Source organism: Mauremys reevesii, linkage group 14 (genome assembly GCF_016161935.1).
Source record: "Mauremys reevesii isolate NIE-2019 linkage group 14, ASM1616193v1, whole genome shotgun sequence".
NCBI classification, from domain to species: Eukaryota; Metazoa; Chordata; order Testudines; family Geoemydidae; genus Mauremys; species Mauremys reevesii.
Window position 1 is genome coordinate 10,599,712 of NC_052636.1, and position 15,247 is coordinate 10,614,958.

The 15,247-nt window shown below is 47.7% G+C and overlaps 1 pseudogene; it reads right to left on the reverse strand.

Annotated features, from left to right (window-relative positions):
- The window catches only part of LOC120381919, a 480,690-nt pseudogene that overhangs the window by 238,689 nt on the left and 226,754 nt on the right, over nt 1–15,247 (reverse strand).

The window sequence follows — 15,247 nt, forward strand, 5'->3', positions numbered from 1 at the left end:
TTACCTCCTAAGCAATGCAGTTATATCAGCCTAACCCCGGTGCAGATAGCGCTGTGCCAACAGGAGGGCTTCTCCCATCAACATAGCTTGGGGAGGGGCTTGGTTAGTGAAGATGAAGAGAATAGGTGGCCCATGGCTCTTGCATTTGGGGAGGCTGGGTGTGAGCGCTGGAAGCTCCCTGGAAGTGGGGGGCCCATTGGTGCCCAGACCATGGCACTGCCCCCCACCCTTCTCTCTCTGTGAAGGCCCCACCTGTGCTTCCCCCCTTGCTCCTATTTGGCCACTTCCCACCCCCGCTCTTCCTCTTTGGCTGAGGACGGCTGAGCCACCTTTCGCTCGCTCCTCTCCTCCCCCAAGGCCTTCCTGCCTGCTGCTCGTGCCTCTCCACCCCCTACCACAAGGTCTGCCCACCAGCCACCACCACTCTGACCCATCCCTGCAACCCACCCTGCCCACCACCCACACCTCTCTGCCTCTCCCCTGAGACCTGCCCTGCCCACTGCCCCCACCTCCGAGACCTGCTCTGCCCACCGCTCGAAACTCTCTGCCCCTCCCGAGACCCACCCTGTCCACGTCTTTCTTCGGTCATCTGTTGTTATTCCATGAAGCATCAAGAATCGAATAAAAAGCTGAGTTTACTCCAGGGTGAGGCAACAAAGAAGCCACCAACCCCCCCGGCATTGCTGCTTTAGTTAAAGTGTTTAGTTAAAACAGCTATTGAATGTCCTCCCTATGCCCCTTTTGTCACCAGAGCACATCCATGCTAGCAAGATGGCAACAGAGAGCAGTGCACTGTGGGCAACTATCCCACTGTGCAACTGGCTGCAGGGTGTTTTGGGAAGGGTTTGCAATGCCTCACGGGCTGGTACAGCATCACATGATGCAGGTTTCTCTATCCCACCGTTCCACGGGCATCTTACTAGATTGCCAGCTGCTTTTCAACTGCGGTGTGCGTGGCAGGGTAGAGACTGTTTGTGTTCCGGGGAGAGACAGTGAGTGTGTTGGGGAAGAGTGAGTGTGTTGAGCTAGGTAGGAGCAGATCATTATTATCCCTACTTGAAAGAGGGAGAAGCTACGTCTGAGAAAGAAGAATTGACTTGTCTTAGGTCACACGGCCAGTCAGTGGCAGAGTTGGGAATAGGACCCAAGAGCCCTGATTTTCAAACTAACCATCGGATCTTGAATTTCAGACATTGAATGACCTGAATAAAATGCTCTCAGATGAGCTCCAGACCAACAACAATGCACAGGAATTATAATGCAAGTATTTGAGGAGAACTGCAATGTTAGAGAGAATCATGAAGTGCTCAGAGACCATTAATGCAGAGAAGCAGCAAAAACCATCAAACACAGAACTGGTTCTGACTTATTTCCTTGGTCTTAAAAGAGAACAACAAGGACCTGAGTCTCCTCCTTGTCAATAACCCCCTGCTCAGCCAATCAGGGTAGAGACTGAGGCTGAAGGTTCTCACCAGAGAGCCCAAAGGATGGCCCAGGTCACTTGTGGGGAATCACTGCCCGAGCACTATTTCAGCCCCCCAGTTTTGGGTGGATCTCCCACAGTGGGAGCTGCAGAGCACTCCCCCGCCACACACACACACACACGCACACACCCCTTCTGGTGTTGGGAGGAGAACAGGAGAAAGGACAAAAGAAGCAAGAGACGGAGAGAAAGGGAGGGAGGGAGGAGAAGGTGAAACAAAAAGGACAAACCCTAATGTCCCCAGTGATTCTAAGGGACAAAAACCCAGGTGTGCAATAAAATTCTGCCTCCTTAAGCTGGTGTTTTCCATGCCTAGAATTCAACTCTCACCAGATGGATCAGACTGAACAGGTTTCAAACCTCCAGGAGGCTCTTACCTTCTAAACAGGGATGGCTGTTTTCTAGTAAAATCACTAAAAGGGAAGGAGAAAACTCAAAAGAGGTTCCTCCTGGCGCTCACGTCTATGAACCTGAATACTCTCTCAGTCCTCAAAGAGAGACCTGGAGAAGGAGACTTGCTGCAGCAAAGCCACAGGGGTCTCTGAGGTTTCCCTGGCCCCTCGCCCCTGTCCTGCCTGGCTGATGTCAGCATCTCTCTGTGAGGTCACCACCTCCCCACCACCTTGGACCAATAGGCTGAGGTCCTGTAAAAAGGCCTTTGTGATGTCACAGCCCCACCCCTCCCTTGCTGTGCCAATGTCCTGCACCTGGCCAGGCACTTTGGAGGTTTGAGCTATTCCCTGTGGATCACCCCACTCAAGGAGCGTTCGTTCTAGGCAGCAAGCCGGCTAGACAGGAAAACATCAGATGCTGCTCCCAATGCTACACTCAGTTTTTCAGAAATTAGTCGACTTTATGGCCAGAAGAGACCATTAGAGCATCTAATCTGACCACCTGCATATCACAGGCCTCCTGTATGACACAAGAGCTACTTTGGGGCAAACACATTCCAGAAAGGCATCTAGTCTTCATTAAATGACATCAGGAGATGGCGAATCCACCACTTTCCTTGGTAGCTTGTTCCTGTGGTGAATCATCCTCGCTGTTGAATATTTGTGCCTTTATTGTAATATGAATTTGTCTCTTTTCACCTTCCAGCCATTGGGTCTTGTTAGGCCTTTCTCTGCTCGATTCAAGAGCCCTTTAATACCCAGTCTTTTCTCTCCATTAATGCACTTCAACACTTCAGTGAAGTCACCTTTCAATCTTCTTTTGATAAGCTGGACAGGTTGAGCTCTTTCAATAGCTCACTAGATGGTATTTTTCTCCAGCCCTCAGGACATTTGGTGGCTCTTTGCTGCCCCAGCTCCAGTTTCACAACATCTTTTTCAAATGAGGACACCAAAACTGGAGGCAGTATTCCAGTCTCAGTCTCACTGATGCCATGTCACCTCCTGTGATGTTACTGACATAATCTGTAACTGTATAGATCACCATTGCGACCACTGTTCTATATTTGCAGACAATATTGTAGAAAGGTTGTCGTGTAAGGGGTCTATGGAGAGGTTCTGATTGGCTGATTATAATGATGCCATCTCTAGATGTGTATCATTTTTGCAGTTGATGTTATAAGTATTGGCTCTGTTCTGTCCATATTTCAAACTTGTGCTCTGCTTCCGGGGAACACCGCAGATAAGTTGGTGTCAGTTCTGCCTAGCCTGCTTGATGGCCCATTAAGAACCATCAGCTACACAATCGACCCACTGAGAGAAGGCAGATACGCCTTGTGACTCAGCAAGGTCTGCAGGGACCTGCCTATGGACGAACTCTAAGGTTTTTCTACGCCACGCGCTGGATAGAGTGTCCTTGGGACTATGAAAGCAAAGACCACATGGCAAGAGACTAGAAAAGGCTGATGCCTCGTCTCCATCTTGTCTTCAGTCCTGCTTCATACCTCTGGAGGGACTTTCATACAAACTGAAGCTCTAGACAAAGGACTGAATTACCCATCCCAGTGGGGGATGTACTCCAGAGACTTGATTTGAACCTGCAGTTTATTCCATCACTGCTACAAGCCTGAACCAAGAACTTTCCCATTACTGTATGTGAAGTGTTAAAATCCATGTGCATTTTATATAACAACCTGGTCTATGGATTGTGCCAGCTCTTCTCCAGACCCGAAGTCCAGACTATGGTCTAGCCCACTATGACTCTTTTGATGGTTTAAATTACACTCACAGGCACTGAGGATAGAGTTACTGAAAGTTTGGGAGTTAGGAGCTGATAGGTCAGTGGTCCAGTCCCCTCACAGATGACCCCGTCCCTCTGGGACAGGGGCAGGTCTGAGCTCTCACACCAAATGCTCATTGTGGCTGCCAGAATCTGTGGGCAGTGCATTTAGTTTACACCGAGGGTTGAGTCCTGCTTCGTGCACCATGTGTGAGAATGAAAATCCTAAACCGCCCTTTGAAATAACAAAAGCAGCAGGACGTGTTATTGTCTCTGCCCGAAGGCAGAGAGACCGATGGAGAAATGCCATTGAGACCAGGATAATACTCCACTGCCATTCTACTTTTTTTTTAACTCCCTCCCAGCCTTATGGGGTCTCAGAGCCCGGTATTGAGCCTGAGCCGAGATATCTACACTGCAAATTTACCACCCACAGCCCAAGCCCCGGGAGCCTGAGCTGGTATGGGGCAGCCCTGGGTGTTTCATTGCAGTGTGGACATAAGCCTATTGTGTTTCATTTCTTAGATTCTGCTGCCATCGTGTGGCCATTTCCTTCCCCTCCTTTCTGTCCAAAGCGCAGAGCCCGGTTCCTCCAGGGGGAGGACATCTTTCTTCTTTCCTTCCTCAACAGCCCCCTTCCCTGGAGAGCCCTTTGCTGGGGTATGGGTGGGGAACAGCCGTTTCTGAGGATTAATTTCATATTAATGGTGTTGATCTATAGATTTTACAGCCAGACTAGATCACTAGGTACCTCTGCTCTGACCTGATTCAGAACAGAGTCCAGAGAATTTTACCCAGTGACTCCTACATCCACCCCAAGATCTTCTGGCTGAACGAGGAGGGTTCATTCAGAAAGTCAACGTGTTTGGGTGTAAAGGTGTGAAATGATGGGGAAATTGGCCCCTCTTTCAAGTTTAAATGTTGTCACTTCTACACCTAGACCGGGGTGGCCAACCTGAGCCTGAATTTCCCAGTGTAACTGCCAAACCTGCACCTTTGTATGCAACTACTGAGTCAATTGTGAACCTTCCCATCATTGTCCTTTGCTCTTAACCCTGAGGCTATTGCCCCATCATGGGGCCATTTCCCGCCTCTCTTTCGTACAGAAGCACAATTTTCTTTGCACAGACACAGGAACAGCAAGATCTTTCTCTGTCCCTTGTGCAAAGCAGGGGGCCAAATTCCATGGAAACAATGGACAAGCAGGGGGCTCTGGGCACATCCAGCCCTGGCCGTGAGATGTTCCCTCCCCTCTTTCTTTATGCTGCTGCTATTTCATGGATTGTCTGGGATGGGGAAAAAGCTGAGTTCACTCCAGGTGGAGGGGAAAAGAACCCTGAAAATCTCAGGACCCAACCCTGCTACCAGGATCACTGAGGTGCTGGGAATCTGCCTGGGAAAGGGCCTGTGTGAATTGTCAAGGTGGGGAATGAATAACAATCTACAACTAGATCCACCTCATTAACCACTGACACAGGCTAATCCTGCTGCCGATAGAAGGGAAACTGGGAGCCATTCTTTGCTGTTCAGCCATGGAAACAGTGACCCAATTGCACTGCAGTGAATGTGCTGGGGAAAGCTAGAGTTTACAGGCAGGTGGAAATGCCTAGCAGATCCTAGAAACAGCTGGAGCTCCCCACACCACTTCTGCCACTAGGGTGAGGTGTTGAGCTGCTCACAGCATCCCCCGCTATGACCTTGCAGCAGGGGATTGCCGTCCCCCCAACCCAATGCAGGGGAGATGGCTGAGTGTATCTCTGCACCCTGAGACCAGGGCAACCACTCTCTCTGCCCCACACATAGAATCTGGCCCTGCTGAAAAGTGACCCCTATGAACAAGTCACCTCCAGGAGAGCAGGATTGGTCCTCAGAGAGGGGAATGGGCTTCTTGTGAAGCTTATAGGTCACTGGATGCTCTGGAAACAGGAGGGCTCTGAGTGTAACCCATAGCAAACACAACCTGCTAGGGGATGTAGCTCAGTGGTTGAGCACATGCTTTGCATATATGAGGCCCTGGGTTCTATCTCCATGATCATTTTTTCACCCTGCTGCTTTGCTCATGCCCAGAGGGGATGTGACCCACCAGTCTCCCTGCATCAGTTTCAGTCCTGCTCAGTGAGGGGCAAGTGACAATTGCATGGAAGGTCGGGGGGGGTTCTGCCCCTAAGTCACCTCGGTACGTTTAAGATTCCCACCCGCTGTGCTGCTTGTGACAATGGTAGATTAGAAGGGCGAATCCTCCAGCACTGGAGGGAAAGGTCCCATCTGCACAGACTGAGAGGCAAGGAAACAGAGGGGCAGGGTTGAGAGGTCAGTGATTTACTCCCAGCAGGGGACACTGTCTTTTTGAGTATCAGAGGGCTGGCTGTGTTAGTCTGGATCTGTAAAAGGCGACAGAGTCCTGTGGCGCCTTCTAGACTAACAGACGTATTGGAGCATGAGCTTTCGTGGGTGAATCCCCACTTTGTCAGATGGATGGAGTGGGAATTCTGTGCCTGGCTAGCCAACTACAAAAGCAGTTTCTCCTCCCTTGGTGATCACACCTCAACTGCTAGAAGAGGGTCTCATCCTCCCTGATTGAACTAACCTCGTTATCTCTAGACTGGTTCTTGCCTGCATATTTATACCTGCCCCTGCAAATTTCCACTACATTCATCTGACAAAATGGGATTCACCCACGGAAGCTTATGCTCCAATACGTCTGTTAGTCTGTAAGGTGCCACTGGACTCTGTCTTTTTGAGGCGAGTGCTGCTGGCTTGGGATGGTGCTGACGATGGATAGAAAAAAGGCTGGAGTCAATGGCAGATGGGACCACAGAAGGGGAAGGGGAATGGCAGCCCCACAGAAGGTCCTGGGTGCTCAGATGCCCCCAGTTATTGCACCCTGGCCTGTCCTAGACAGAGAAAAGACACCGAGGGACCCAGCCCCCCTACAGTGATCCCATGGACAAGAACCTGGTTAGGAGTGGGGTGAAGGTTCCCTCTGGGCAAAGGGGAGCTGAAATCCCTCTGTGTCCTGGAATTTAAGCAATGAAAGCTTCAAACCCTGCACGGGTGTGGGCTGAGGTGCATCAGCAGAAGATTGGGCTGGACAGGGGTGGCAGGTTTGTATAATTTTTGGTGGTGCCCAGAATGGGACCAAGTCCTGCCCCACCTGCCACACACACCTGCCTAAGGCTCTGGGAAGGAGTTTGGTTGTGGGAGGGAGAGGGGTTGGGCGCTGGGAGAGTTTGGGTGCAGGGTCTGGGCTCAGTCAGAGGGTTGGGGTGCAGGCTCTTGGAGGGAGTTTGGGTGCAGGTGTGGGGTCTGGGCTGGGGCAGGGGGTTGGGGTTGCAGGAGAGGGTGAGGGGTGCAGCATTTACCTCGGGCATCTCCCGAAAGCAACCCACAGTCCCTAAGCTGGAGGGCCGGGGGCGTCTCTGTGCACTGCTACCCACAGACTCCACCCCCGCAGCTCCCATTGCCACAGTTGGCAGAGTTGGCAGTTGGGGCGGGGGCAGCATGTGGAAACCCTCCACCCCAACAGTTGTTCTTCTCACAGCTGGCTGATGGGGGGCAGCAGGGGATCTCCCAAATCTGGGGGAATCTCTCTGTGCCCCACTGTTAGTTCTCCATCCTGTCTCCCCCTAACCATGCACACCACTCCCCTCCCCATTATCAGTGTTTTAGAGAGACCCCTCCCTCCCTTTATGGGATACAGACTCTGTGACAGAGACTGACTGGGGATCCTCTCTGCATGGCCCCAGTGGGGAAGGAAAGAGACTGGGGGAGGGGGAGAAGATGGGCAGAAGGAGTTTAATGGGGCAAAGCCAGAATAGAGGAGATTTTCTTCCTGTTAAAATGTACTGGAGTCTCATCGCTGAAAAGCCGCATCTTGAGTTAAGTTTGAACCAGCAGCCTTTCAATTACCAGGCAAAGGTGTGAACCACAGAGACTGATAACTGCCTGCTTCCCAAATGTGTTTAAAAAACATCTTCAGGGGTGCAACTGGTTAGTGCAGAGGGGCCATCTGTTGGGGTTATGAGTTCAAGCTTTCTCTCAAGCCCTTGTTTCTCTTACCTGTGTAGTTTGTTTTGCCAGTTCATATAGAAAGTGCTATACTAGAAAAAGGAGAGTAAGTTCTAAAATGTAGAGGTGGGTGCATACTTTAGAAACATCCCCCCTGTGCTGCCATTAGTTCCAGCAGATTGTTTACTGGAAGGGCAAATTAATTTCTTTGCTGCTGAGAAAGATGCCAGGACAGGTCTGTGGGCACCAGATCTCTCTGCTTCTTCCAGCTCCTTCCCTGCCCCAGTCACTGCTGTAGGAGAATCCTATATGCACTGAGCCTAAACATTTTCGTGGGCCTTCTTAGCATAGTTGGCAGCATGTCAGTCTCGTACTCAGTAGGTCCTGAGCTCACACCTCGGAAAAGACAATGGTTTTCTGCTCCCTGCTTCAGATTTTCTAAAGGAAATTAGAGAAAAGAAGCTATAGGAGAGTGGTTCCTAGACACTCTAACACACACAGATTTTTCCAAGGCATTAACTTTTCCTTCTCTGTGGAGTTTGTATTCTCCATAGAGCAAAATAAAACAAAAACATGCAAGTCTAAGACTAATACAGTATGAAACTCAATACAGATAAAATCTCACCCTCAGAGATCTTCCAATAAGCTTCTTTTGCAGACTAGACTTATTTCCTGTCTGGGCCCAATCTTTTCACCTGGTATAGTCCTTGTTCCAGCTCAGGTGGTAGCTAGGGGATTTCTCATGACTGCAGCCACCTTTCTTCTGTTCCACCCCCTTATACAGCTTTGGTACAAGGCAGGAATCTTTTGTCTCTCTCCTGGGGAAAAGCCCCAGGTTTAAGATGGATTCCTGTACCAGGTGACATGGTCACATGCCCTGTGAGACCCCAAGCCTTCATTGTTCCTGGCCTGACTCACAGATGGTGCAAGACAGAGCCATCTCCAGTCAATTGTCCTGGTTAATGGGAGCCATCAAGAGTCCAAACCACTATTAATGGCCCACACTTTGCGGACCTGAGTTATAGTTCATATTTCTAGCTTCAGATACAGGAATGATCGGTTCATACAAATAGGCTGAACACACACAGTAGATAATAAGCTTTGTAATGATACTGCACAAGAGACCTTTTGCATGAAGCATGTTCCAGTTACATTATATTCACACTCATTAGCATATTTTCATAAAATCATCAACATCACAGCAGGGAAAGGGTTTTACTGCGGCACCTGGGAGCAGTTGAGTTTCATGTCCAGGCTGTGCTATGAGTTCCTCCAGATTTCCCATAAGCACACAGGGCCCTTAGCGGGTACTCTCGATACAGGAATGGCCCAGATACAATGAAGTGATGGGAATTGCATTTTCCTTTTTAATTTTTGAATTTCCAATGACATTTCTGTTTGTGATTTCGTTTTGCTTCGTATAACTGTTTTCTCAGGGACTTGATATTTACCAGGCTAACTAACAGCTAATAACGGGAGACTTCCAAGCAGGGCGTGGGCGAGCGGAAAAGAACTGTAAGAGATGCTGGTTTTCAACCTTGTGTTAGATAAGAATAGAATGCAGATTGTAGCAGAAATTGCTGAGAGAAGTAAGCTATCAGAAAGGAATATGTACAAACAAAATGCAGTTGTTGCTCCTTACTGTATGTCCCAAAAGGTATAAATGCTTGCCTTAATTGTTTATCTAACCGAGACCTACCTCGGGAGGGGAAACTCTGCCTGTCTGTACTCTCCCGAATAACTGCAGTTGCTCGAAATAAATGGCATAATATAATAACATTTAACATCCCTGTGGTGGGAAGAACATCTCAACAGCCCAACGCTGTGGCATTTAATTTCAAAAAGGGGAACTATACAAAAATGAGGGTTAAACAGAAATTAAATGGTACAGTGACTAAAGTGAAATTCCTGTAAGCTGCATGGACACTTTAACGACACCATAATAGAGGCCCAACTTAAATGTATACCCCAATTTAAGAAACACAGTAAAAGAACTAAAAAAGAGCCACCGGGGCTTAACAACCATATAAAAGAAGCAGTGAGAGACAAAAAGACTTCCTTTAAAAAGTGGAAGTCAAATCCTAGAAAGGAGCATAAACATTGCCAAATTGTAGGTGACAAATCTGAGGGACTGTCACAGACTGAAGTGTCACTAGAGGAGATTTTGGAATGAATTGATAAACTCAACATTAACAAGTCACCAGGACCAGATGGCATTCACCCAAGAGTTCTGAAAGAACTCAAATGTGAAGTTGCGGAACTATTAACAATGGTTTGTAACCTGTCCTTTGAATCGGCTTCGGTACCCAATGACTTGAAGTTAGCTAATGTAACGCCAATATTTTAAAAGGGCTCTAGAGGTGATCCCGGCAATTACAGACCAGTAAGTCTAACATCGGTACCGGGCAAATTAGTTGAAACAATAGTAAAGAATAAAATTGTCAGACACATAGAACAACATAAATTGTTGGGCAAAAGTCAACACGGTTTCCGTAAAGGGAAATCATGTCTTACTAATCTATTAGAGTTCTTTGAGGGGGTCGACAAACATGTGGACAAGGGGGATCCAGTGGACATAGTGTACTGAGATTTCCAGAAAGCCTTTGACAAGGTCCCTCACCAAAGGCTCTTACATAAATTATGCTGTCATGGGATAAAAGGGAAGGTCCTTTCATGGATTGAGAACTGGTTAAAAGACAGGGAACAAAGGGTAGGAATTAATGGTAAATTCTCAGAATGGAGAGGGGTAACTAGTGGTGTTCCCCAAGGGTCAGTCCTAGGACCAATCCTATTCACCTTATTCATAAATGATCTGGAGAAAGGGGTAAACAGTGAGGTAGCAAAGTTTGCAGATGATACTAAACTGCTCAAGATAGTTAAGACCAAAGCAGACTGTGAAGAACTTAAAAAAGATCTCACAAAACTAAGTGATTGGGCAACAAAATGGCACATGAAATTTAATGTGGATAAATGTAAAGTAATGCATATTGGAAAAAATAACTCCAATTATACATAAAATATGATGGGGACTAATTTAGTTACAAAAAATCAGGAAAAAGATCTTGGAGTCATCGTGGATAGTTCTCTGAAGATGCCCACGCAGTGTGCAGAGGCGATCAAAAAAGCAAACAGGATGTTAGGAATCATTAAAAAGGGGATAGAGAATAAGCCTGACTATATTATTACCCTTATATAACTCCATGGTATGCCCACATCTTGAATACTATGTACAGATGTGGTCGTCTCATCTCAAAAAAGCTATACTGGCATTAGAAAAGGTTCAGAGAAGGGCAATTAAAATGATTAGGGGTTTGGAACGGGTCCCATATGAGGAGAGATTAAAGAGGCTAGGGCTTTTCAGCTTCGAAAAGAGGAGACTAAGAGGGAATATGATAGAGGCATATAAAATCATGAGTGATGTGGAGAAAGTAGATAAGGATAGGCAGCAGGTTTAAAACAAATAAAAGGAAGTTCTTCTTCACACGGCGCACCGTTAACCTGTGGAACTCCTTTCCTGAGGAGGTTGTGAAGTCTAGGACAATAACAGGGTTTAAAAGAAAACTGGATAAATTCATGGAGGTTAAGTCCATTAATGGCTATTAGCCAGGATGGGTAAGGAATGGTGTCCCTAGCCTCTGTTTGTCAGAGGATGGAGATGGATGGCAGGAGAGAGATCACTTGATCTTTGTCTGTTCGGTTCACTCCCTGGGCTGCTTCTGCTCTAGAACTATAATTGTCTTTTTACACCAAAATCACTAACTTGAGCACCCAATTCCATGTACAGTCCTAGTGGATGTAAGGCACAGGTAACTTTTGCGTCAGGGTAGCTTGTTGGTATCAACCCTCTCTCCCCCACCTGGAGCTGATGAAATTCCTGGCTGGAGGGACACACGCTCCTACAAGTCAAAAGGAAAGGAGCTGATAGAAAAGATCACAGGACTGACCCCAAAGAAGGGTGAACTGCAAAAGTCAGAAGCAGGGAACTCATCCAGCAGAGCTGAGAGACCACAGTGAAGATGGTGCAAAGATCACTATATTGGAATTAGCAAATGTGATTTTTTTTAAAACAAATCTGTGGGAAGCCCTAATAAAGGCATTTCTTACAGTTCTCTCCCATTTGGATTATCTGATATCTAATAGAGAATGACATCTGACTGAAGCTTTTCCCAAATGCAGAGCATGTGTAGGGTCTCTCTCCACTGTGGATTCTACGATGTCTGACAAAGTCTGAGTGCTCAATGAAACTTTTCCCGCACTCAGAGCACGTGTAGGGTATCTCTCATGTGTGGATTCTCTGATGTGTGATAAGGCTTGAGCGCCGACTGAAGCTTTTCCCGCACTCAGAACATGTGTAGGGCTTCTCCCCTGTGTGGATTCTCTGATGTGTGATAAGGATTGAGCGCTGACTGAAGCTTTGCCCGCACTCAGCGCACGTGTAGGGCGTCTCTCCTGTGTGGATTCTCTGATGTCTGATAAGGTGTGAGCGCCGACTGAAGCTTTTCCCGCACTCAGCACACGTGAAGGGCGTCTCCCCTGTGTGGATTCTCTGGTGTGTGATAAGGATTGAGTGCAGACTGAAGCTTTTCCCGCACTCAGCGCACGTGTAGGGCCTCTCTCCTGTGTGGATTCTCTGATGTCTGATAAGGGTTGAGCTCCGATTGAAGCTTTTCCCGCACTCAGAGCACGTGTAGGGCATCTCCCCTGTGTGGATTCTCTCGTGTGTGATAAGGTGTGAGCGCCGACTGAAGCTTTTCCCGCACTCAGCGCACATGTAGGGTGTCTCCCCTGTGTGGATTCTCTGATGTGTGATAAGGATTGAGCGCTGACTGAAGCTTTTCCCGCACTCAGCGCACGTGTAGGGCGTCTCCCCTGTGTGGATTCTCTGATGTGTGATAAGGATTGAGCGCAGACTGAAGCTTTTCCCGCACTCAGCGCACGTGTAGGGCGTCTCCCCTGTGTGGATTCTCTGGTGTGTGATAAGGTTTGAGCGCCAACTGAAGCTTTTCCCGCACTCAGCGCACGTGTAGGGCGTCTCCCCTGTGTGGATTCTCTGATGTGTGACAAGGTTTGAGCGCCAACTGAAGCTTTTCCCGCACTCAGCGCACGTGTAGGGCTGCTCTCCTGTGTGGAATCTCTGATGTGTGACAAGGTTTGAGCGCCGATTGAAGCTTTTCCTGCACTCAGCGCACGTGTAGGGCGTCTCCCCTGTGTGGATTCTCTGATGTGTGATAAGGCTTGAGCGCAGACTGAAGCTTTTCCCGCACTCAGCACACGTGTAGGGCTGCTCTCCTGTGTGGATTCTCTGATGTGTGACAAGGTTTGAGCGCCAACTGAAGCTTTTCCCGCACTCAGCGCACGTGTAGGGCTGCTCTCCTGTGTGGAATCTCTGATGTGTGACAAGGTTTGAGCGCCGATTGAAGCTTTTCCCGCACTCAGAGCACGTGTAGGGTGTCTCCCCTGTGTGGATTCTCTGATGTGTGATAAGGTTTGAGCGCTGACTGAAGCTTTCCCCGCACTCATGGCATGTGTAGTGTGTCTCTTCCAAGTTGATTCTCTCATGTGTAATAAGGTCTGAGAGGCTACGGAAGTTCTCCTCTGGCCTCTGCTGAGTCTCAGAGGCTTTTACTGTTTCTCGGAGTGCACAACTCCTGGAAACATTCCCTTTGGGTCTTCCTGATAACGTCCCATGTGGTGCTCCTTGCTCAGCATCTTCCTGCTGGGGTTTCTGCTCCTCATTCTCACGCATCATCCCATCGCCGGATGGGAGACAGAGAGAATCCAGACATAGGTCACTCCCTGTGCCTGAGAGAAAGGAATCTCAGAGACAGGAATTTTAAAAGGGATGAACAAACCAAAATATGTGCAGGAGAGATCAAACCTATCAGGAGCTGATTTTCCCCAGAGGAGAGAGGAAGGGATCAGTTTTGGTCTGCATTTCACCAGAACATGCAGGGGAAAGTGGGATCAGGTAGGGATCTGCTGCCAGTTGTTAGTCAGGATAGGTGGGAAGCCATGAGTGACATCTGCCTAATTATTCCACATCTGCAGGGAACAATCCTGAACTTGGAGAGCTCAGAAGGTCTTTGTAGGGCATCCCGAATGTTTCCTGTATTTACGGACAGTTTTTGACTTGCTTTAACCAAGTCCTCACCTGTGCAGGCAGCTCTTGGAAGCACTTCTTTCTCAGAACCCTGGAGGTCCAGGACCCACGGCTCTTCCCCTCGTTCCAGCTGTGAGACCACATCAGGTTTGGAATTTAGAAACCCTATGCCAAAGAAAACAAGGGAGGTCGGTGGAATTTGTGGGATACTTGTCACAAAGAATATTCCATGGTTTTAAGCTCAGATCATTTTTAAGCAGTAACATCCCAAGACCAGCTTCCTTGGCTCCAAGTGGCAGGAGAGTTATTATTATTATTAATCATACGCATTACCTTAGTGCCTAAGGACCAACTAACAGTGTGTCTCCGTTGTGCTAGGCACAGTACAACTGCAGAATAGTAGATGGCCCATGCTCTGAAGAATTTACAGTCTAAATAGACAAGACAGACACATCATGGGGGAAGGGGTAGAACCCTCTGTTAGAATAGAGATATTCAGGCCTGCCTGCAAAGCCTAGACTTTAAGATCTTAGGGGTATTTTTATCACTTAGCTAGTTACAGGAGTATGAAAACAAAGAATCAAAATCACAGTGTGCCTGTGTCTGGGCCTTCTCTCACTAGGATAGCCTGAGGCCTTGTTCTTAGGCTAAAGCCTTTGGCTAAGCAGCAGGGGTAGCCTTAAGCTGGGAAGTGAAGGGTGACATCCTCACATCCCAAACCAGTCACACTGAAATAAGGTGCTATTGGGCTGTTAGGAAGACAGTCCTGTCTGGATCTTAAGATGGTTAAAGAAACCTTAATTTGATAGCATTCTGTCTGGCAAGAAATCACTTATCAATGGTTGTGGTTGTGAAACCCTCATTTCTGTATTGCTTTATCTTTATGGCCACCACTTTTACATTGTTAATCAGTCTGGTTCTCTAATTGTTTCTCTCTCCTGTATAATTAATGTTGCCAGGTGTAAGTTAATTAGGGTAGTGGTTTATAATTGGTTAGAGCAGGAGTAGGCAACCTATGGCGGCACACGAGCTGATTTTCAGTGGCACTCACACTGCCCAGGTCCTGGCCACCGGTCCAGAAGGCTCTGCATTTTTAATTAATTTTAAATGAAGCTTCTTAAACATTTTAAAAACCTTACTGACTTTACATACAATAGTTCAATTATGTATTATAGACTTATAGAAAGAGACTTTCTAAAAACGTTAAAATGTATTATTGGCACATGAAATCTTAAATTAGAGTGAATAAATGAAGACTCAGCACACCACTTCTGAAAGGTGGCCGACGCCTGGGTTAGAGAATTATGTCACAATATGTTAGAATTGGTTAGTTAAATTTCAGCACAATTACTGGTTAAGGTATAGCTGAGAATATTACTCTATAAATGGGGTCAAACAGGAGGGAGGAAGGAAATTGGAATAATAGAACATCAGGGTTGGAAGGGACCTCAGGAGGTATCTAGTCCCACCCCTGCTCAAAGCAGGAT